The sequence below is a fragment of the Notamacropus eugenii genome, chromosome 2, assembly GCF_028372415.1.
Source record: "Notamacropus eugenii isolate mMacEug1 chromosome 2, mMacEug1.pri_v2, whole genome shotgun sequence".
Classification (NCBI taxonomy): domain Eukaryota; kingdom Metazoa; phylum Chordata; class Mammalia; order Diprotodontia; family Macropodidae; genus Notamacropus; species Notamacropus eugenii.
The window spans coordinates 300,633,820-300,659,018 of record NC_092873.1 but is presented as its reverse complement, the minus strand read 5'-3'; the positions used below and the strand labels follow the sequence as shown (position 1 = coordinate 300,659,018).

General features: G+C 39.9%; 1 long non-coding RNA gene across 1 annotated transcript in view; it reads right to left on the bottom strand.

Moving 5' to 3' along the window:
* Positions 1–25,199, bottom strand: part of LOC140527547 (uncharacterized) — an 85,351-nt gene that overhangs the window by 38,509 nt on the left and 21,643 nt on the right. Inside the window, exon 3 of the long non-coding RNA XR_011974828.1 lies at positions 18,486–18,666. This is a non-coding gene — a long non-coding RNA (uncharacterized lncRNA). The remainder of the gene's footprint in view (positions 1–18,485; positions 18,667–25,199) is intronic.

Here is a 25,199-nt window from a genome sequence, read left to right as displayed (position 1 = left end):
TCTGGATCCCAGATTAGTTGATGACTCTGGGCAACCAGAAGTTCCTCTCTTGCTTGTTTAAAATGACCTCCCTGGAAAGGTCCCACTTGTACAAAAATATTTCTACCATCTCTTTGTGGTGTTGGAGAATTGGAAATCAAGGGTATGCCCATCAACTGGGAAATGGCTGAACAAGTTGTGGTCTATGATTGTGATCTAATGCTATCACGCCATAAGAAATGATGAGTAGGTAGATATCAGAAAAACCTAGAGGGACTTACATGAAATGATGCAAATTGAAATAAGCAGACCAGAAGAATATTTTACACTGTAACATCAGTGTTGTACGATGATTGATTGTGAATGACTTAGCTATTCTCAGTAATATGAAGATTCAAGACAATTCCAAGGCACTCATGATGAAAAATGCTATCCCTCTCTAGAGAAAGAACTGATAGAGTCTCAATGTAGAGCAAAACTTACTATTTTATCATTTTGATTTTTTCATACTTTTATTTTTGGTCTGTTTTCTGGCACAGAATGGTTAATAAAGAAATGTTTTGCATGACAGAACATATATAACCTACATCAAATTGCTTATTGCTTCAGGGTGGGGGAAGGAGAAGGGAGGGAGAGAACTGGGAAATCAAAATTTTAAAATATAAATGTTAAAATTTGTTTTCATGTGGAAATCAGAAAAATTTGAAAGATTTAAATTACCTCCCTGGCAAAAGAAAACCATTTAGCACCCAGCATAGATTTATCCTTCTCCCATCTACATTTAAATCAGAACCTGAAACCCTGGTGCAGTGAGAAAGACTATGAATTTCAAATCATTGTTGTTCAGTCAGTTGCACTTGTGTCTGATGACCCTATTTGGGATGTTCTTGCAAAGATACTAGAGTAGTTTGCCATTTTCTTCTCCAGCTCTTTTTGCAGATGACAAAATTTAGCTAAACAGGGTTAAGTGACCCATCCACATTCCCACAACTGTTCCTTGACCCTTTCTGAAGCCACACTGGCTTTCAGGTATATGCCCATCTTCCAGGTGAAAGATCAGCCTATTAAGAATGACTCTAGCAATAATTTTGCCAGCAATGACTCAGAAGGAGATTCCCTTGTGATTGTAGCAGGACAATCTGTTTCTTTTACCCTGAGAGACATGGACAATGGAGGCATCCTTGAACTCCTGAGGTATAATCTTCTCTTGCCATATAACCTGGAAAATTTCAGACAGCTTTTGTATGAGCAATGGTCCCCCTACCTTGTAAATCTCAGCTGGAACAGAATCAGCACCAGGTGCTTTGCCACATGAAAGGAGCCTAATGGCCCTCAAAACCTCTTGTTCACTTGGAAGATCAGCTAAGGAGGGATTGACTTCAACCTGAGGTAAATAGTCAATGGCCTCAGCATTGATTGATGATAGTGTGTTGAGAACACTATGGAAGTGGTCAGTCCATCTCTCTAGGATCATATCCTTATCACTAATCAATGTGGCTCCATCAGCACTGAGTAGTTGTGATGCACCATAAGTTTCTAGTCCATAGATATCTTTCAGGGAATCATAAAAGTGCTTTGGATTGTTACTACCAGCAAAAAACTGAATTTCATCTGCCTTCTTACTGAGCCAGGAATCCTGCATCTCTCTAAGCTTTGCTTATACTTTGCTTTTGATGGAATTAAATGCTGTCTTCTTAGAGGTAGATGAACTATCCTGCTGGTAAATCCTGTGGAGTTCACATTTTTCATTTAGCAGCTTTTGAATTTCCTCATCATTTTCATCAAACCACTCTTGGTGTTTGTGAGTGTTCTGACCCAGATGAGCAAATGCAGTGTTGTACACCAAATCTCTGAGAGCTGCCCACTCCTTTTCTACTCCACTGTTGCCAGCTATATGTTGGCTCAACTATCCTTCCAAGTGAGCAGCAAGCTGTTCATGCTCAAGAGAAGAGCTCTAATTTTTTGACATTAATTGTTCTGGCAGTCATTTTGCCTTGGGGGAGGAGGGTAGCTCTTTTGATGAATGTGAATATTTAGCTTGGAAAGGATAAGTCTATAATCAGTCCAGCACTCTGCACCACACATTGCCTTTTTCACTGTCACATCTTGTCCATCTCTTCTTCTTACAATCATACAATCTATTAGATGCCCGTGTTTGCTGTGAGGGTGCATGCATGAAGTTTTATCGTGTTTCGGTAAATGAAGACAGTGTTGGTGATGAGAAGGTCATGTGATGCACAAGTATTCAGCAGTAAATGTCCATTGCCATTTAAAAAAATTAACTGGAGAAAATAACTCCTTAAAAGGAACAACTGGACAGACGGAAAAAGAGATGCAAAAGTTAACTGAAAAAAACAATTTCATAAAAATTAGAATTGGGCAAATAGAAACTCATGACTCAATGAGACAGCAAGAATCAGCCAAACAAAACCTAAAGAATGAAAAGATAGAAGAAAATGTAAAATATTTAATTGCAAAAACAACTGACCTGGAAAATAGATCTGGGAGGGAAAATTTAAGAATTATTGGCCTGCCAGAAACCCATGATGAAGAAAAGAGTCTGGACAATATCTTCCAGGAAATCATCAAGGAAAACTGCCCAGAAGTGCTAGATTCAGAGGGCAAAATAGTCATCAAAAGAATCCACCTTTCCCCTCCCAAAAGGGATCCCAAACTCAAACCCCAAGAAATACAGTTGCCAAATTCCAGAGCTGTCAAGTGAAGGAGAAAATACTACAAGCAGCCAGAAAGAAACAATTCAAATATCAAGGAGATACAGTCAGGATCACACAGGACCTTGCAGCCTCTACGTTAAAAGACCAAAAGAATTGGAACCCAATATTTCGTAAGGCAAAAGAGTTTGGACTTCAACCAAGGATCAACTACCCAGCAAAGTTCAGCATAACATTTCAGGCAAGGAGAAAGTCATTCAATGAAATAAGGGATTTCCCGAGCTTTCTGTCCAAAATGCCACACCTCAATAGACAATTCGATCTTCAAATGCAGGTCTAAAGAGAATCATAAAAAGGTAAACGGGAGGGAAAACATAAACAAAAACAAAACAAAATTGTTACTCAATTAGGGCAAACTGTTTACCTCCCTATAAGGGAAGATGATAACTGTTAATCTTGAGAATTGTGCAGCTATTATGATAAAAGGGATATACATAGAGGGAATGGGTATAAAGTAAATGATGTCATGTCAAAAATATGATTTAAGTATGAGAAGGGATTGTAATAGGATGTGTGAAAAGGAGAAAGCAGAAAATGGCAAATTACACCACAGGAAGAAGTACAAAATTATAGTAGAGGGAAAAAGGGGAGGGAGATGAGCATTGCTTGAGAAGTACTCTCATCTGATTTGTTTAAAGGACGGAACAATAAACTTAAGTAGATAATCCTTACTAGCTCTATAGGCAGTAGGAGGGGAAGGGGAAAGAAAGGGGAGGGAGGCTAAAAGGGAGGGAAGAAGCAACAAGAGTAAAGGGGAGCAAAAGGGAAGGGAGCTAAAAGAGGGAGGGGAAGACTGCAGGAGGAAGTGGTGAAAAGTGAATACTATTGAGGAGGGGAAGGGAGATGGGAGAGCTAAAAGGACAAATGGTAGGAAAGAGGATAGAGGGAAATACACGGATTGTAATCATAACTGTGAATGTGAATGGAATGAATTCTCCCATAAAACGGAGATGGATAGCAGAATGGATTAAAAGTTATAATCCAATAATATGCTGCTTACAAGAAACACATTTGAAACAGGGAGATACACATAGGATAAAGGTCAAAGGATGGAGCAGAATATATTGTGCTTCAGCTGATGTAAGAAAGGCAGGAGTAGCAATCCTAATCTCAGACAAAGCAAAAGCAGAAATAGATCTAATCAAAAGGGATAAGGAAGGAAATTATATCCTGCTAAAAGGCACCATAGACAATGAAGCAATATCATTACTAAACATGTATGCTCCAAGTGGTATAGCATCCAGAATCTTAGAGGAGAGGTTGGGGGAGTTGAAGAAAGAAATTGACAGCAAAACTATACTAGTGGGGGACCTCAACCTCCCCCTCTCTGAACTCGATAAATCTAACCTCAAAATAAACAAGAAAGAGGTTAAGGAGGTAAATAAACCTCTGGACAAGGTAGATATGATAGATCTTTGGAGAAAATTGAATGGGAATAGAAAGGAATATACCTTTTTCTCAGCGGTACATGGAACATTTACAAAAACTGACCATGTACTAGGACATAAAAAACTCACAGTCCAGTGCAGAAAGGCAGAGATAATCAATGCATCCTTCTCAGATCATAATGCAATAAAAATGACATGTAATAAAAGGCCATGGAAAGATAAACCAAAAATCAATTGGAAACTAAATAATCTAATCTTAAGAAGGTATGGGTTAAAGAAGAAATCATAGAGACAATCAACAATTTCATTCAAGAGAATGACAATAATGAGACAACCTACCAAACCTTATGGGATACTGCAAAAGCAGTTATTAGGGGAACTTTTATATCTTTGAATGCCTACATAAATAAAATAGAGAAAGAGGAGATCAATGACTTGGGCATGCAGCTGAAAAAGCTGGAAAAAAAACAAATTGAAAATCCCCAAGTAAACACCAAATTAGAAATACTGAAAACCAAAGGAGAGATTAATAAATTTGAAATTATGAAAACTATTAAATTAATAAATAAAACCAATAGTTGGTTTTATGAAAAAACTAATAAAATTGATAAACCTTTGGTCAATTTGATTAAAAAAAGAAAGAAGAAAATCAAATTACTAATATTAAAAATGAAAGAGGTGAACTCACTTCCAATGAGGAGGAAATTAAAACAACAATTAGAAACTACTTTGCCCAACTTTATGCCCACAAATTCGATAATCTAAACGAGATGGATGAATATTTCAAAAAATACAAATTGCCCAGATTAACAGAAGAGGAAGTTGAATACTTAAACAACCCCATCTCAGAAAAAGAAATTGAACAAGTCATTAATGAACTCCCTAGGAAAAAATCTCCAGGGCCAGATGGATTCACAAGTGAATTCTATCAAACATTTAAAGAAAGTTAATTCCAATACTATATAGATTATTTTTGAAAATTGGGGAAGAAGGAAGTCCTCCCAAATTCTTTCTATGATACAAATATGGTTTTGATACCCAAACCAGGAAGAGACAAAACAGAGAAAGAAAATTATAGACCAATTTTCCTAATGAATATAGACCCAAAAATTTTAAATAAGATTTTAGCAAAACAAATCCAGAATCTGACCACGAGATTAATACATTATGATCAGGTAGGATTCATACCAGGAATGCAGGGCTGGTTCAATATTAGGAAAACTATTAGCATTATTGATCATATCAACAACAAAGCTAACAAAAACCACATGATTATCTCAATAGATGCAGAAAAGCTTTTGACAAAATCCAACGCCCATTCCTATTAAAAACACTGGAGAACATAGGAATAAAGGGAACTTTCCATAAAATAATAAGCAGTATCTATTTAAAACCTTCAGCAAGCATTATATGCAATGGGGATAAGCTAGATGCATTCTCAATAAGATCAGGGGTGAAACAAGGATGTCCATTATCACCATTATTATTCAATATGGTACTAGAAATGTTAGCTGTAGCAATTAGACAAGATAAAGATATTGAAGGAATAAGAATAGCCAAAGAAGAAACCAAGTTATCACTCTTTGCAGATGAGATGATGATATACTTAATGAATCCCAGAGATTCAAGTCAAAACCTACTTGAAATGATAAACAATCTTGGCAAAGTTGCAGGTTACAAAATAAACCCACACAAATCTTCTAGATTCCTATATATTAGCAACGAAGTCCAACAGCAAGAGATAGAAAGAGAAATGCCATTTAAAGCTAGAGTGGACACTATAAAATACTTAGGAGTTTACCTGCCAAAACAAACCCAGCGATTGTATGAACACAATTACAAGACATTTTTTGCACAAATAAAGTCAGATTTAAGTAAGTGGAAAAACATCATTTGCTCATGGGTAGGCCGTGCTAATATAATAAAAATGAAAATTCTACCTAAATTAATTTACTTATTTAGTGCCATACCAATTAAACTATCAGATAATTATTTTCTAGAGCTGGATAAAATAATATCAAAATTCATTTGGAAGAACAAAAGATCCAGAATATCAAAGGGACTAATGAAAAGAAATGCTTGGGAAGGTGGCCTAGCACTACCAGACCTCAAATTGTACTATAAAGCAGCAATTATCAAAACTACTTGGTATTGGCTAAGAAACAGAGAGGTAGAGAAGTGGAATAGACTTGGCACTCAAGACACAGTAGGCAAGGAATATAGCAACCTCCTGTTTGATAAACCCAAGGATCCCAGCTTCTGGGATATGAACTCACTGTTCAACAAAAATTGCTGGGAAAACTGGATAACAGTGTGGCAGAAATTAAGCATAGACCCATGTCTGACACCATACACAAGAATAAAGTCCAAATGGGTACATGATTTAGGTATAAAGATTGATACCATGAATAAACCGGAGAAGCAAGGAATAGTGTATTTATCAGATTTATGGAGAAGGGAAGAATTTTTTACTAAAGAAGAGATAGAAAGCATTATGAAATGCAAGATGGATAATTTTGATTACATTAAACTGAGAAGTTTTTGCACAACCAAAGCCAATGTAACCAAAATTTGGAGGGATGTAGTAAATTGGGAAAGAATTTTTACAGCTAAGCTCGGGGATAAAGGCCTCATTTCTAGAATATATAGAGAACTGACTCAAATGTATAACCATACAAGTCATTTCCCAATTGATAAATGGTCAAAGGATATCAACAGGCAATTTTCAGAGGAAGAAATTAAAGATATCTATAATCATATGAAAAAATGCTCTAAACTACTATTGATTAGAGAGATGCAAATCAAAACAACTCTGAGGTACCACATCACACCTATAAGATTGGCAAATATGACAGAACAGGAAAATGATAAATGTTGGAGATGATGTGGGAGAGTTGGAACACTAATTCATTGTTGGTGGAGCTATGAGCTCATCCAACCATTCTGGAGAGTGGTTTGGAACTATGCCGAAAGGGCTACAAAAAGATGCATACCCTTTGGTCCAGCAGTATTGCTTGTGGGACTGTATCCCCAAGAGATCATAAAAATGAGAAAGGGTTCCACGAGTACAAAAATATTTATAGCAGCACTCTTTGTAGTGGCCCAAAACTGGAAATCAAGGGGATACCTATCAATGGGGGAATGGCTGAATAAATTATGGTATATGAATGTAATGGAATTCTATTGTGCTATCAGAAATGATGAACAAGAAGACTTCAGAGAGGCCTGGAAAGACTTATACGAACCGAAGCTGAGTGTGAAAGGAGCAGAACCAAGAGAACTTTGTGCACAGCAAGGACCACAGTGTGCAAGAGTTTTTTTCTGGTAGACTTGGATCTTCATAGCAACGCAAGGACATAAAAAAAAAAATTCCCAATGGTCTAAGGCAAAATGCCTTCCACATTCAGAGATAGAACTACGGAATTTAGTCACAGAATGTAACAGATCATTTGTGTGTGTGTGTGTGTGTGTGTGTTATGTTTTGGTTTGTTATATGATTTCTCCCATTTATTTTAGTTCTACGCAGCATGACTATAGTTAAAATGTATTCAATAGGAATGTATATGTAGATCCTATACAGAATTGTATGCTGTCTTGGGGAGGGAGGGGGGTGGTAGGGGGTTGGTAGGGGGAAAATAATCTAAGTTTTATGGTAGTGATTGTAGAACGTTAAAAATAAATAAAATGTATATATATATATATATGTATATGTACATAAATCTTTCTTTCTATATTCTTAACCCTGGCCACGTTTTTGAATGTGAAAAGAAAGATAAGGGAAAATGAACCAGCACACACTGTATGAGGAGCAGCGGTGAAGGACATAGCTGAGAATGGCAACACACTGATCTAAGACAACCCCAAAGGACTGATTGTAAAAAATACTCTCTACCTCCAGAGAGAGAACTGATGAACTGAGTGCAAATTAAAGCAGACTTTTCAAACTTCTTTGTTTCTTGCTTTTTATTATTATTTTTGCAGCATGGCTAATATGCAACTGTTTTGCTTGATTTCAAACTTAGAATAAGTACTATATTGCCTGCCTTCTTCAAGTGATGGAAGTGAGAGAATTTGGAATTCAGATTTTTTAAAAAATGAATGCTAAAAATACATTTTAAAATGTAATTGGGAAATCATTAACGAAATAAAAGTAGTGGTACTTCACAAGATATACCATGAATTACTTAAGCAAGATCGTGAAAATAAAAAGTGGGACAAGGGTAACAGAACTGCCACCGTCGCCTGCTATCCCCAGGTCCTCAGCTTCTCCCTCTGTCCAAGGGGCGGGCTGGACCCTACGACCTCACCTGGCTCCACACTCAGACCGTGAGGCTGCGGAGCAGAGAGGCGGCCCCTCCCCTCCGCGGGCTCCACCCCTAGCACCACGCCCACTGAGCCCCCTCCAGTACCCTGGGGAACAATACTGCCGCCTGGAAAATCACGCTCAAGAGAGGGGCGGGGAGGGCAGTGGGAGGAAGGCAGGGGATCCGTGGTTCCTGCTCGCCGTCTTCCTTGGAGAAGGAAGGGGTGCTGCCCTGAGGAGGCTCGAGAAGGGGCGGCGGGGGAGGACTCTGAGGACTCCCGAGCCGCCTAGGGCAACGCCACGAGCCAGTGGAACGCCATGACTCCAAGTCCCACGGCGCCGATGGCGCTGGTGACCAGGCGCACGGGAAGGAGCACCCGCGCAAGATCATGGTGGGCAGCGCGGATACCTGAGCGTCTTCAGTGTGAACGACTGCCAGGTGTGGGGCTCGCGCCGTCCTGCCCCGCCCCCTCCGCTCCGCTCCCCTCCCCCGCGGTCTGCCTCGGAGGCTGCGCCGTTTCTGGGCTAGTCAGTTTCTCTAGTCTGGTCAGTTGCAGCAGAGCGCCTGGGCGCACTGCCCTCCCGCGGTGTGCTCGGCCTTGGAGCCCTGCTTCGGGTGGGAGTCGTCTTTTAGGATCTGAAGAGCTGTCATGGGTGGAGAAGAGATTTGAGCACGAACTGGCCGGCTAGTGCGGCGGGACAGATGAGATCAGCTCAGTCCTCTCTCTTAAGCCAGCGGCCGAGCGGGGCCATCCTGGAAGCCCAAAGCAGGCCTCGACCTCAAGGAGCATCCATTATAGTGGACGAACGTACCCACAGCCATGTACGGGCAAAGTGTGAAAAGTGAAGGGGGTGTCTTGTCCGAGGAGGGGGCGTGAGGGGAAGGCTTTTTGCAAAAGGTAGGTTTTGCCCTGAATCTTAAAGGAAGCCAGGTGGTGGAAAGGAGTAGGGGCACCGATGTCAGAAGATGGGAGTACCCTGTTCGAGGAACAGCGAGGAGGCCAGTGTCACTAGATCAGAGAATGGGTGGAAGGGAGTAAAGTGTAAGAAAAGTGAAAAGGTAGGGAGGGTTAGGCTGTGGAGGGGTTTAAAAGCCGAACAGGAGCACACATGTGTATATGTATGTAATATATATGTATGTGTATATACACACATAACATATATTATACACATATATATCTTGGAAGTAATAAGGAGAATTAATTTTTTTAAAAAATCTTATTGGATACTCTTTTCCTACAGTGAGAATAAGAGTACTTTACTAAGTAGGAGAGGCCTGTCCCTTTGACTGCAGATTTAGAGGGAAATAGTGAGGAGAGCAGACATCAGGTTGCTGAAATAGTCCAGGCATGAGTTCATAAGCCAGGTGGTGACTTGAAGGAGAGAAGGGCACGTATAGGACAGTTGATTCTAAAGCGAAACAAGCAGGCTTAGCTCCAGATTGGATGGATGTGTGGGCTGAGTGGAAGTGAGGAGCTCAGGATGATTTGGAAGCCTGGGTCACTGACAGGATTGCAAGGGAAAACTGCATCAATTGGAACTGCCTGTCTAAATCAGCGGTTCTTGTTTTTGTGTGTATGTCATGAACCTCCTTGCCAAGCAAGCCTATGGATCTCTTGCCTAAAAATGAAGTTTTTAAATAACTGAAGGAAACCCTGAATTTCAGTTAGAGGTTAGTGAAAAGCAAAATGTGATTCTGCTCCCCCTCCCCTCATACAAGTTTCTTGATCTTCTGAAAACCAGGGGGTGGTGGAAGAGGGGCTAGGGTCTCCTAAAAGGCCAGATATAAGGGTTACTCTTGGGATCCTTCTACAGTGACTGACTTGACAAGTAGGAGCTTGGGGGAGGATATTGACTTTTTTATTTGAAAAACACCTGAGGTGTTTGTGTTGTGGACCACAAACTCAACATAAGAACAGTGTTATATAGCCTAAACAGGGACAGGGAACCTGGGGCCTGGAGGACACATGTGGCCCTCTAGATCCTCAAGTGTGGAACTTTGACTGAATCCAAACTTCACTGAACATGTTCTTTTAATCATTTAATCCTTTAAGGGGATTTGTTCTGGGAAGCTTGGATTCAATCAAACATCCAATAATCAGTCTCAAATATGACTATAGCTTCACATTGGCTAAGGAACATCTTTTGAAGCAAGTCTTAAGTAACTTACATATCTTTCTATGCATGTTCTACTTCCTGATAAAATAACAATCATAAAATCAAATTTACCATTAAAGCCAGAAGTTATTTTTCTAATAGATTTACACCTGTTTCCCAAAGTACTCTATCTCTTTCTAACCCTGCTCAATCTAAAAGAATGAGCTACACATATAAGTTCAAACACTAACTTCAACTTATGTTCGTATAATAAAGTCATATCAAAACAGAAACATTCAACTTATCAATGCCAAATGTTACCAGAGGTTACCTGCCTCTAAGAAACTAAAGACTGAAATTCTTTTCCTCAAACTGAAGATGTCTCGGAGTTAGTCTCAGTAATTAATACAGTCAATTGTATTTACCCAATTGGTCTTTGTTACATGTAGAGACCTTAATCCAAGTTGAGACCTTTGTCCATTACCCCCAAAAGAGTTTTAGTTCCATTTTTCTAAAAGGGCCCTGGAAAACGTCACCTTGAAAACTCCTTGGATTTTCCCACATGAATTGGTTCTCTAGAGGACCATGAGCTTTTCCCTATCATGATGCCCTATCAAGCCAAATCTCTAGGTTACTGGTCACTGCCTTTAAGACCATACCTGGACCCCCCCAGGTGGTCTGGACTCCTTCCTCAGTCCCTGTATAGATAAGATAACAAACTTTGACCTTCTTTAAATGAAAGAAGGCTTGAGTTAAATTCATTTGACCAGGCCCCAGCATGTTACTACTTTTTTGGGGGGAGGGGGTCCCAGGTACGCCTAACCTCAACAATTCCATACAATTACATTGAACTTTAAATCCAAGTCTTTTTCTATGGAACAATGATACAACATCACATCTATTCTTTGTTTTCCTTTCCTTTATCTAATTATTCCCATAACATTCAGAAAGAATGTTCTGTTTCATGGATTTTATCTTTCACAACATCATAACACAGTACCCTTTTGTCCAATTAATTGAAAACAGCAAGATTCCACTACTTGCATTGTACTTACATCTTAAACTATCTGCTTTGATTTTAGAAACCTACCATGTAGATGAAAAGCAGGGACCTAATTAGATATTTCCACCTTATAACCAGACTGAGAAATAGCAAAGGGGAAGACATCCCTTTTCAGAAGAACACGATGAGCAAACTGAGCCAGAAGGATCCCATCCCAGGCTAAGGACAAGATTGTCTCCTGAAGCCTACTTTTCCCTGTCACATTCCTCTCTGAGTACTAGGCCACAACAAGTAATGCTCCCAGAGGCTTTTACCAAATGGCAGGTTTCACAAATCAAAAATTTTACTAGGACTTACATCTTAAATCTGAAATTAGGCCTAAAAACAAATCACTAGAGATTATTTATCATCAAAACAAGTTCCTTGGTTAGGAACTCCATCTCAATTCAGATTAGATCTTAAGAAGTCCTTCAGTAATGACTGGACTTTAAAAGAAAAGGGGGATGGGGCCAGGAGACTGTCTTAAAATTTATCACAGAACTGCCTGGAGCCATAAAATTCCTGATCTCCCTTATATTGCCCTTCATCTTCCAACCACCATAAAACCTGAAGTTATTATAACAAATTAGCTTACAAATATAGATTTGGTAGGTAGACCTTTCAAAAATCATACAGAAGATTTTACAAAACATTTCTTCATACAACAAATATTTTCCTTTCTTTAAAAACAGTTTACAATTTATCAGAAAACCCTCATGAACCTAATAGGCAAATCTTACAAGATCTAAAACCAAGGCCTTTGCGCATTTGCCCATAAGCTTCCTTTGACAGATACTTTTGTAAATGCTTGATTCATAGCAAAAAAACAATTTTAGTTAAAACTTCCTTCTTAACAGCAGAAATAATCTTTTAACCTACTTATTACAACCTTAGATGGAACAGGCTTGAAAATCACACCCATATATAAATATATATATGTATTTTTTCCCAAGGTTTCTCATTTTCTCAATAGGAATTCTTCAACACAGAGTCTCTTACACAGAATTCATAACAGCTTTTTTAACCAATTTATCATAAATTTAACAATGCATTTCCTAATATGACAAAATTTTGATTTACTTAAAAATTTAAAAATAACTTTACTTAAAACTTAAAATAAACCATAACTCATTCAAGTGAATGGATTTCCACATCCCCTTGCACAGTAGTTCATCTCTTTACCACTACGTGGGCACAATCTGTCATCTGATATCCTTTCAGATAGAGTCATCTCAAATTTGACTGAGCTATTAATTATCAAATCAAGTTACATGATTTTTCTGTCTTCTTATTTATAACCAAATATAAGTTTCAAATTATCAAATTTCTATAACATGCTTTTAAAACTCCTATATAGAGAGAGAGAGACAGAGACAGAGAGAAAGAGAGAGAGAGAGAGATGTAGCAAACTCCAAATGTTAAAATTGTGGAACAATTACATTAGATTAATGCTGCATCTAACATATATCCATCCTTGTGTTAAGCACTTTACAATCATAAATGCTGATTAGCAATATCTTTTTCTGCTTAATCCTGATAGGAAGAGCATTCTCAGATGCTGCTTGTTATTCTCTCAGGACAGATTTTAACTTGAAATCATATCAAACCTGGATTTGTAATCACTAATGATAAACATTTTAGCCCTGCTTTTTTTTCTTTTCAAATACTCTTGCTACTTAAAAGAAAACTTCATTTATAACTTCCCGTAATCTCTTTTAACTCTACTACCTCAAAGAGCTGAAATGCCCCTTTCCAGCTCCCTTCCCTCCTCGAAGGACCACCACACCAGGAGCTCTCCCAATTAACTCAGACTGGGTGGGGGTAACCGCCCCTTTGTCCACGTGTTCTGAGCACATGGACAGAGTTAATGTTTCTAAAAGAAATCACTGGAATTTTGAAGTGAATTTGCAGTTTTAAACACATTGTCTTTTGGTATCAGCATATTTACTTAATTTAAACATAAAGTACAGATTTTAGCTTTGAGATCTCATCAAGTCAAAACTGAACTTTTCACACCAGGCTGCCAGTATTTTACTCTGCTAATTTCCATTGCAAAAGAGATCCTCCTTTAGGTGAGCTAGGGAATGGCCTAGCACTCCCCTGAGGGGGAAAGACCTTCCCAGTTTCAAAAGAAAGTTTTGAAGCAGATTAAAGAACACCTTTGCTCAGGCAAAAGGGCCTACCTAATTTAACACTGACAAAGTGTGACTCCCAACCATGAAGCTTGGGAACTTAATAACTAATAGTAATAGTTACAAATAACAGTAAACTATTTTAAATTTTTAAAATCCCAATAACCTTCCATAACTTTGTCTATTGGTTTCCCTATCAGGATAACCATTTTCTTTAATAGGATGGGGGGGGCAGAGCACATGGATACTCCACCATCCTACTCATATCTCCTCCTCCTTTTTTATATTTCAAACAAATTAAATCCTTACAACCTCTTCAGCTTCCTTATTCTTTGAAAAGAAATCTTAGAGGTTAAGAGCTTAACAATTTAGCTTATCAGTAGAACCACGTTTTTGTAAAATTAAATACTCTGCAAAGAGCAAAAGCCTTTTCACCTTCACAAACCTGGCCAGGGTTTAGAATGCAGAAAGAAAGAATTTTTTTAACCAACTTCTTAAAAGTTTTCAAAATTTCTATTAACACCATCATCAAGCCAAATGGTAAAATCTCTTTCTCTCTCTCTCTCTCTCTCTCTCTCTCTCTCTCTCTCTCTCTCTCTCTCTCTCTCTCTCTCTCTCTCTCTCTCTCTCTCCTGCCCACTCACTCTTCTGTAGCTGCTGTAATCAGGGAAGGAAGGAGAGGGGAGATTAAGAGATAGCAGAATTCCAGGGGAAAGTGCAGCTACTGTCTTACCTACTCTGCCTGGCTGCATGGTTGTATTTACAGTTTAACAAAACACTTCACAAACACACAAACAAACACAGAAGAGAGAGAGAAATACAGTTCCTCTCTATTTAGGAAATAAACAAATTTTAGATTACACCAGTCAAAATTCAACTATTCATGTCAATTTACTCTGATTCCAAGCCAATTTCAAAAGGATCCTTCTCAGAATCTAGAATCTCCTTCCCGCCTCTTTTTCTCTGCTCTCTATCAAGAGCAGACAGGAGAAGCAATATAGCCAGTATTCCTTCAAATGGGCTTCTGAAGGAATACCCAGAGGATTATTCATCCCCTCCCAGGTAGCATGATCTTAAGAGCTCTCACTTCCCATCTTAGGACTTATCCTCCCAAAGTCCCCAAGGACTTTGTACCAAAGTACAAGTACCAAGTACCAAAGATCCCAAGACAGACAAGGTAGTAATTAGCCACTGATATTCCTACTCTTGTTCAGGTCCCTGACTTACACTGCTTCCTCCAGCCATTCAATCCATTGTTTTACCTGTGTTCCTGACTTCACAACAATTCCAAACAGTCCCAGAGAAATTAGCAGTCAGAAGAGAGGAACGGTGTCTGTGGATGTCTGGGCTGCTGAAAAATCAGTGGGTGTGCTCCCATCCTCCACAAGCAAGATTCCTTTCCAATCTTTCTGATGCTAACGATCCTGGACGAGCCCTCAAGAATTGTTAGGTGTGAGCCCGTCTAACAATAGTCTTCCCACTGCACCAAGTGTGTCAGGCTCTGATTTAAATCTAGGTGGAAGGAGTATAAATCTATATTGAGTCCTAAGTAGTTTTCTTTTGGAAGGGAGGTAATTTTATTTTTTTAATTTTATTTTCCAGTTCTACATAGAAACAATTTTTAACATTCCTATTTAAATATTTTGATTTCCAAATTCTCTCCCTCTCTCCTCTTTGCATCCCCTGAGACAATAAGTAATTGGATATAGCTTATATATGTGCTATCACGCAAAACATTTCCTTATTGGTCAGGTTGTGAAATAAAACACAGACCAAAAAGAAACCTATGGAAAAAAAACAAAATGAAGAAATAGTAAGTTTCACTCTGCATTCAGATTCCCATCAGTTGTTTCTCTAGAGATGGGTAGCATTTTTCATCATGAGTCCCTTGGAATTGTCTTGGATCTTTGTATTACTGAGAACACCTAAGTCATTCACAGGTGATCATCATACAATAATGCTGTTACAGCGTACAGTGTTCTTCTGGTTCTATTTATTTCAATATGCACCAGCTCATGTAAGTCTCTCCAGGTTTTTCTAAAATCCACCCACTCATCATTTCTTATAGCATAATAGTATTCTATCACAATCACAGACCACAACTTGTGCAGCCATTCCCCAATTGATGGGCATCCCCTTGATTTATTAACATGAAGTAGGAGGCCTTTAACAATGTACATACACATCCACACACATGCACATACATATGTCTATGTAAGTACATTGAGAGAGAGTGTGTACTGAGCCAAAAATCTTTTCTAGGTTTTAGGGTTACCCCAAAACACGTAAGGCTCACTTTCAATAGGATTGATTTGTTCTGAATGCTTCTCTGTGTCTCCATGTCTAGATGCCTCTCTATCTCTGTCTTTCTTCTCTTTGTCTCTGTCTCTCTATCTCTGCCTCTCCTGCCTCCCACCCTGCCAACAAACACAAATGCACACGTGTCTATATAATGGGTAATTATTGAATTATACTGGTTTAGGAGGCAAAGACTAGATTTGCAATTGCTTGGTAAAGCACTTTCTGAAAATGCTGATGGCTATGGTTGTCTTTTTGGTGCAGATTCACTTTGTTCTCCTCCGGTTTGGAACATTGGTATGAATGTTCCATCATCAGGCTACTTCACAGTCACATGCAGTTCTCTGAACCTAGATACCTCGCCCTTCCAGAGGACAAAAGGTATAAATATGACAGCTGAAGAGAATTGTGATAACTGTTAGGAATGTATGGATGTAGTCACAGGCTGATTATCTGTGTGCAGATTGCTTCCACTGTGGTTTGTTCTTATGCTTTTATGTCTGTCATTGGTACCCCTAGTAAGGATTTCCCACCATTACAGTTTTGTTTCTTCTCTATGCCTCCTCTTCAGTACTAACACAAGTCCTCTGCCCCTGCATGTTTTCTTGATTTTTTTCCAGTCTCGACCTCTGAATCCATTAATCCCTTCATCAATGCAGATCAGCAATTTGCCTGTAATTCTGGATGGTTGTTTGAGGCACCAAGAGCTTACATTACTTGTCAAGGGTTACGTAGCTACTATGTGTCAGAAGCTGGATTTCATCAGGTCTTCTGGATTCCAATATTAGCCTTCTAATCACTCTTCCACACTGTCCCTCTATTGTAGAGAACATAAAGTAATCACGGTTCCTTTTGCTGTCCCAAAATATTTATTACAATTATTTTTCTTTCATTGCTTTTATTCACCAATTATTAATATATCTGACTATCTGTTATCACTATATGAAATGGGAAAAGAAGATGTCACCAAGATTAGAATAAATTGCTTCAACTTACTTCCCCCAGTCCTGGACATTTCCCAGAGATTATCTTTCCAGATGCCATTCCCTTTCCCTGTTAGTCTTTTGGTCTCTTAAACTAAAGCATCAAATGATTACAGATGGATGGTCTTTAACTTGAGTTTTATTGTGTTTTCACAGTTGAGTTTGGATGTGTCCCCTGGAAAGGAGACCCCTCACATGCTGGAGGGGGATGCTCCCAATGGTTCATTTGCCAACAAGCATGGGTGTCACATGATTGACCATATTGATGACTTTAGTGACCTGAAGCAACAGATCCTGGAAGGAAAATCCAGGTGCACAAAATGATTTCTCTCATGCAGGGTACTGTCAACTCACCTGCCCTGCAAGTCACTGAGGTAATCAGATCATGGATTCTTTTCTCATCCCTTTCTTCTCACCTCTGGATGGTCCTCCTCTCTCATTCCCAACATTTCTTCTTTTCCTCTAGGCTTTCTGATATCTGCTGGTCCCTCTCTCTTCTCTAAGTCATTCCTTGGTTCAGCTGCCTCAGTATTGGACTGTTTCTTTCCTAGCTCCTGTTTGGAGCATACAAGCAGCATTTTTTCAACTGTCAAGTCTCATCTTTTTCACCTTGCTTCTTTCACTGCCTTAAGTTCACAAATAAACAATCATCCTAGAGAGCAGGGCTTAGATATTCGGGGCTATATGAAAGCCACAAATGTCAGAGTACAAACATTAAGGTGATATGGACTCATTTGCATCCTTGCAAGTAATCAGTAAGTTCATTGTAAGCATACAGAGTAGAGAGACAGAGAGATTAATCATGAGATCTTCAGGAAGACTGACTGATAAGACAGGCTTTTCAATAATCATTTTAGTGATGAGAGAGATTTTTGATGTGCTGATTTGAGTGATTATGCGGCTTTGAACAGGTCTTATACTAAGATTCTTGGCTTGGAACATCCGGTATCCACATATGATGGGAAAATTGGGCACAGAGAAGAATCACAGAGAGGTAGGCAGTTAGTTCTCTTTTGACAATAGGGATATCCTGTCCAAGATATCTATCACTTTATAACACTAAATAGAGAGAATCGTCTGGGAATGAATGAGTAGATTTTTGCATTATCCACTTTCTTCAGGTCCTATTGTGCTATTTCATGATGTCTTGTGGTGGAACGATCTCAAAGAGTTCAATGTCAGATCATTTCTAATCCAGGAATAGACATTTATTGAGATTGATGCCTCTCATGAAGCAGCTTAAGTTCCAAGAAGATAGAACAACTTCAGAGAAGATAGGTTTCTATAGGGTAAAGATACAATTGCATAACAGAAATTATGAATATTAAAAAGGCAGGAGAGGTTTGTTAAGGGATTAGGCAGTAGGGGAGGAGTCCTAGCCACAGTGGAATTGCACATTACCCACATTGCATATGGAAATATCTATGGGGGAGGGGGAGTATGTACATATGATAATGAAATTATAAAAAGGCTCTCTATGTCATAAGTTAACCTAAAGAACAACTTTTGCTATTACTGTGCAGGTACTTACTTAGGGAAAGTCTCTTCTGCTCTGTTGGGGTCCACATCCTGCTCTGGCGTCCTGGTGGTGCTGCTTTCTGATTGGCTGAGTCTTGTGGTCCTGTTGGAGACATGACTGTGGTCGTGCTTGAATGCATGGACACACCTGCTGTTTCTGTGGGAAACAGTAGTTCGTGGACACATCTGTTGTCCTAGTGATCAGTGAGACATATATGAAGAAGTTAGGCCATTGTTCATGAGGCTATGAAGAAATTAGAATATTGGGGTTGGGGGAAGCTTTATTAGGATTCCATCACTCTTGAATCATTTTCAGTTGTCTCTGACGCTTTGTGATCCCATCTGAGGTTTTCTTGGCAAAGATACTAGAATGGTTTCCTTCTCCAACATGCATTTGATGCACAACTTACACTTCGAATTTACCACTCTGGGTTCCTCCTAATGGTTTATTTCTACCATCCCCATCTCTGAACTCTTTTGCTTCCCTGTGGAGGAGCTCACTTTGATTTCCTAATAACCATTGTTTGCCCCTACCTATTAATTACTCAACCATTCTTGGCTTTTGTTTTCCTTCTGACCACTTCCAGCCCCCTCTCATGCTTACGTCAGTATGTTAGCAGTTTAACACCCACCCACTCTCACTCATCCTGGCCCAACAAGCCCAGCATTGGGCCAGGCTGTGGGACAAGGAAGGAGTGCTGACAGGCCCTGAGTGTTGGAGGGAGCCCCAAAGGGGAGACAGGGGAACATCATTCACTTCTCTAGCTAATCTTCTTGAGCTTTAAGCTCTAGATGCACAGCCAGAAAGCACTCATCAGGGTACCCCATATCAGTCACTTTGGATGTTGGGAAAGAAGGAGGAGGAATAAAAGGAAAGGCAAAAATGTACAGAGGTCAGGAGGGGAAAATAGGAGAGCCATTGCAAGGACTTTATAGACACTTAACTGACTTTGGGTCAGTGTAATTAAAGGTCAGAAAGAAAATAGCAACCCCCCTTTCCTCTCCCTGTACTCCACATATAGTGTACTTTCACTTTTAAGGCCCTATATTAGCTACTAAGCTAAAGGAAAGAGGAAGTGATGTTTTCTGATAGGATACAATACTGAAGCTATGTGTGATGCAGCCACAAATTTGCAGTACAACACTTAGGCTGGAGAGATTTGGATCATTTTCCCCAAGAGGCCTAGATTTGGTCAAGATCTAGGTGTTTTGAAGATGGAAAGAAAGGTAAAGTGTATCTTCTCATTTCTTCTTCAACCTCTGCCCCATCAGGTGCTTCATTTGATCATGTTCTTTCCACCCTCCTTGTTTCCCCTAAAAATCCTGAGCACCCATCATTCATTTAGACTAGCACATTAGTGACTCACAGTTCAATTCCCTCCTTCTTGGGTTGTAGGGAAACAAAGGATCATCTGATACAGTCCTTTCATTTTACAGAAAAGAAGACCAGGAAGAGGAAATGATTTGCCTGAGATCACCTAGCAAGTTAATGGCAATCTAATTTCCAGTGCTTTCCCCCATCAATTCTAAACACGTTATCAAACTAACCAAACCCACTTCACAACCCTAAACTTATCTAATAGATCTCAAAGCCAAGGTAAAATCGCTATGGACTGACTATTGGCAAAGACAATAATATAAAAGGGATTGAAGCCTTATGTTAAAGTTTCAAGCCAGCTAATGAGGGATGCCTGAAGTCAAACCACATAATGTGTTACCTAATATATAAGGTGGCCAATGACCCCAAACCAAGTGAATCCCATTTGTGTTTCATCATTCTGCTAACAAACTTACCTGTTATAGTACCACCTTCTTTCTGGATTTAGTAATGACTATCCAGCCCAGAAGGAGCTGTCCATCCATTTTGGAACAATCTGGGGCCCAAGGATACTCTGCCAAGCTATTTGATTCTCATTCTATCATCAGATAGATGGATGATTAAGGCCTTAGAAGCTGATAGATTAATTCCTCAAACTCACATAAATGAAAGCTCTCCAAGTGCCAAAACAATTCATAAAAGAGGTGGAAGCCAGCCAAAGTACTCATCATACACTGTCCCCACCATCTTACTTTATCTACAGTGAAAGAAAGGGAAGGAAATGTTGAGAGGGCAGGAAGGTGCAGGCTGTGTGTATGAGTGTGTGTGTGCACATGTGCTCTAAATCGCATACTTGCTATTTGTCTTTCAGAGAAAAAGGCAACAGAGGAAAAAAGTAAACCTTGGGGATTTCTAATTAGGGACTGCATTCTTGTTCATACATTTCTTTGAAGACAGTTGGCTCCTTTCTCCCACTCACTGAGAAACTTAAAACACATTTACCGGGGATTGGTGGAATTTGCAGCCTATCACCTCTGCAAAATTCTCCTCATTTTGGAAGAGTGTATATATCAATAAGTCAGTTATCTCCTTGCTTTTCACAACTTAGCCCCTTTGGGAGGACATCCTCTCTGCCTTGGATTTCTATCTTTAATAGTTAAAGAAGAAGAAAATGTATCAGATCATTCTTCCCCAAATGTGAAGCATTCTAGATCCTTTTCATCTTCACTTGATCTGTGAGGCCTTGCATGTGTCATTTTACAGGTGAAGATGTAATGGGGGTGATCCCTAAAGTGGGTCATATTCAAGGATCCTTAATCTGGAGTCCAAGAACTTGAGTTTTTTTTTAATATATACATTTTAGTAACTGTTTGCTCTGATCTTGTAGTTACCATGATCCCCAAGTTATCTTACCTACCCCAAAGCATGGACCCAGAAGTCCCAACGAAAGTTTATTGTAAAAATGTGCCAAGTCCTAGGAGTACTGTCTTGCTATGCTATTTTGAATTCTTTCTTCCTTCTATGGTTTGAACTCTATAGTACCTGGGGCGACCTCGTGATATCCCTACTTGAATCCTTTCCCTACCAGTCCTATTGAGAAGTTAACTCACCCCAGTGTCAGAAGGTTGATACACTTGCCCTTGTTTGGCAGTATCAGTCCTGACTCCAGTGTAAAGGAAGGGAGTGGGCTGCCTTAATACCCTTCAACTGTTGTTCCTAACTCTCACTCCCTAGGTTGTCTCCCATGAAGCCATATGTCAATTTCCTCTGGGCCTTCCTTTCAAAATACCAGATAAAGGGATCTATTGTTTTCATCATTGTCAGGACCATCTAATTCTTTAGTGAAGCTCAGTAATCTATCCTAATAAGGGTCTATGCAGGACTCTGACATCTTTATTTGTCTGAGTTGGCTGATATAACACACGGTCTAACAAACCAGACAAGTTAGAGTAAAGGCCTTGGAAGAATCTTTATACCTCCCAACATTACTAGGCACAACCAGCCAAAGGTGGGAGAACTTTATCCATCATCTTTCTGTCTGGTACATAGTAAGTAGTTAATAAATTCTTGTTAACTTGTTGATTGATTTGCTGTCTGCCAGAGTGAGAAAAGAAATGAGGCAAGTGAGAAGCACAAACAGTAACTGTTTATCGACCCTAATGTCTCCTGAGTTAATCAAACCCTGATCCTAACTAACCTTCCTCCCCAACCAAAATGGATTCTTTCAGGGCACCAAGACTCCTAGTGGTCTCTCCTAGGATTCCATAAGTAAGCTGTTGCCCCATGGGGGCTCAAAAGATCATTAATATGGACATTACCAATGCTGACATCATGTTCTTTGAACAATCAGTGAGCAAGTCAAGATTTCCAATCTAGCAAACAGAATGTTTACAGCTTTTTATCTCTTCTGAATGTGCAGGAATGACTCTAAATGTCCTGCCTTCCTACCTGAATGTTCGTGAAGTCAAGTTCTAGAGTAGCAGAATGACTGCTGCACCCTCTTTCAAACCTCATCTTTTTATCGCTCTGAAGGTTTTGACATTGTAGGTCCTTTATTCTTCATAGATTCTCTTGCCTTCCTGGGTTTTTTCTCCTGGTTCTCTTCCTATCACTCTCCTGTATTCTGTGTCCTGCCTTGATATGTATCTGAACATTTGGACTCTTTCCTGGGCCCTCTTTTTTTGTCTCTTCATTCTTTCACAGTTAGCTCATTCATTCCTATCTGTTCAATAGTCGTCTCTATACAGATGACTACAAAATCTCCTTATCAAACCTGCCTCTCTCCTCTGAGTTCCAATCCCACATTACCAAGACCTGATGAAAATCTCTATCTGCATATCAACAAATCAACAAATATTTATTAATTACTACTGGTCAGACACCGTGCTAAGCACAGGGTGTGCCAAAGAAAGGCAGAAACAGACCCTACCTTAAAGGAGCTTACATTTATTGTAGGGAGATAATATGCCAACAGCTTTGTACAAGCAAGATACTTTTTTCTCTCCCCATGACTTCTCAAATGTCTGCAAAATGGATATTATGTGCCAAAGACAACTCCAGTCAACTCCAAGGTCTAGCACATTCAGTATCAAAAAGAAAGTAAAACACCAAACACACAAAAATCCAGGAGCTAACACTCACTGACCCTAAGCTCATTCAGCACCCCTCCCCTACCTCTCATACTACCAGCAGTGAGGTTTCAATAGCAAATCCAAAGAAATGACAAAACCCATCCTCACACCCTGATTCCCCCTTTTCTCTTTCCTGTGCTGTAGAAACCCTGGCTCCAGAATGTAAAACTTTGCTTGGGCCTCGATAGCCTGTGTGACCATAGCCCTCCAAGAAGCAAAACTCTCCTGGGGGCTTCAAGTGTGAATTGCCTGTGCCAGGCTCTGAACTACCAGTGCTGAACCAGGCAACTGAGAAATAAAAGGAGTGGGACAGGTCACCAGGACAGCATGCCCTGAATGTGGGGACCAATTCAGGATCCATCAAGCCTGAGAGAGGAGCTCCAACTGGAGTCAGTTCTAATCATCCAAGAGGCTCTTGGGGCAGAAACCTAGGCCAGTGAGAGGGAGGAATCTGAGACATTTTGAGATCTAGTCTCCAAGGAAACCACAATCAAAGAGGAGAGCATCTGTAAGAGAGTGATAAGGAAAATGGGGGAGAGAGAAGAATGAAAATACCAATGACTTTGGGAAGAAAACTCAAAGACCTTGGACATAAACAGATGAATTAGCAGAAAAAACAGTAGCAAGAGAAGGAAACATGGCCTCCAGATCTAATAAACATGTTCAGGTATCTATGACTAAAAATTTCAAAATGAAGGAAAATAATCCACCCCTTGATGAGACAGAAGACCCTGTGGAATTTGAGGACAACATGGAACCACAACATGCTGTTACTAAGTGGTTTTAAAGAGACATGAGAATTCAGAGAACAGAATTTATGTCTTATATAGCAAAATAATGAGCAGAATAGAAAAATTTAAATCTGCAATGGAAAGCCTCACCAAAGAAATGAGAGAATACTAGACTGAGAATGCAAAAATATAGAAGTAAAGGACAACCTAAAAGAAGAGAAGCAAAAAAAAAAAAATTCAATATGTAAGTTCACTATGCAAGTAAAACATATGGACCTCAAACACAGAGAAATCTGGGGCGGAGCCAAGATGGCAGAGTAGAAAGACGCACATACACTACCTCCAAACCCACTGCCCATAAAATATCTGTACAAAAAGAACCACCGGCGAATTCTGGAGCAGCAGAAGCCATAGAACAACGGAGTGGAGGAGATTTCTGCTCCAGAGAGCCTGAAAACCTCTCGCAAAAGGTCCCTTGCGCCCCGGACCTGTAGCAGAGCCCAACCCTGCCTCGGTGGCGCGGCACGGAAAGGAGCAGATCCGAGCAGGCTTCAGAGATGGAATCTCCAGTGGCCGCACGGGTCCCCCACCCACAGGTGACAAGGGTCGGTGAAAGGGTCTCTTCGGCGGGTCAAGAAGGGTGTGGGGTACCCCCATAACTCAGGCCCCCTCGGGAAGCAGCAGCGGAGGCGGGAGCAGACCTGGGCTCCCCAAGCAGGCAGGAGCCAGGATCCATTGTTGAAGGTTTCTGCATAAACCCCCTGAGGGAACTGAGCCTGAGAGGCGGGCCTGCCCTGACCTGAGCACCTGAACTTAATCTCACACTGAATAGCAGCCCCGCCCCTGCCCAAAGCCCTGAGGCTGGGAAGCAGCATTTGAATCTCAGACCCCAAGCACTGGCTGGGTGGATCTGGAGGCAAAGTGGGTGTGAAGAGGACACTCAGAAGTCAAGTCACTGGCTGGGAAAATGCCTAGGAAAGGGAAAAAAATAAGACTATAGAAGGTTACTTTCTTGGTGAACAGGCATTTCCTCCCTTCCTTTCTGATGAGGAGGAACAATGCTTACCATCAGGGAAAGACACAGAAGTCAAGGCTTCTGTATCCCAGCCCACCCAATGGGCTCAGGCCATGGAAGAGCTCAAAAAGGATTTTGAAAATCAAGTTAGAGAGGTGAAGGAAAAACTGGGAAGAGAAATGAGTGATATGCAAGCAAAGCATGAAAAAAAAATAATCACCCTGCTAAAGGAGACCCAAAAAAATGCTGAAGAAAATAACACCTTGAAAAATAGGCTAACTCAATTGGCAAAAGAGGTTCAAAAAGCCAATGAAGAGAAGAATGCTTTCAAAAGCAGAATTAGCCAAATGGAAAAGGAGATTCAAAAGCTCGCTGAAGAAAATAGTTCTTTCAAAATTAGAATGGAACAGATGGAGGCTAATGACTTTATGAGAAACCAAGAAATCACAAAACAAAACCAAAAGAATGACAAAATGGAAGATAATGTGAAATATCTCATTGGAAAAACAACTGACCTGGAGAATAGATCCAG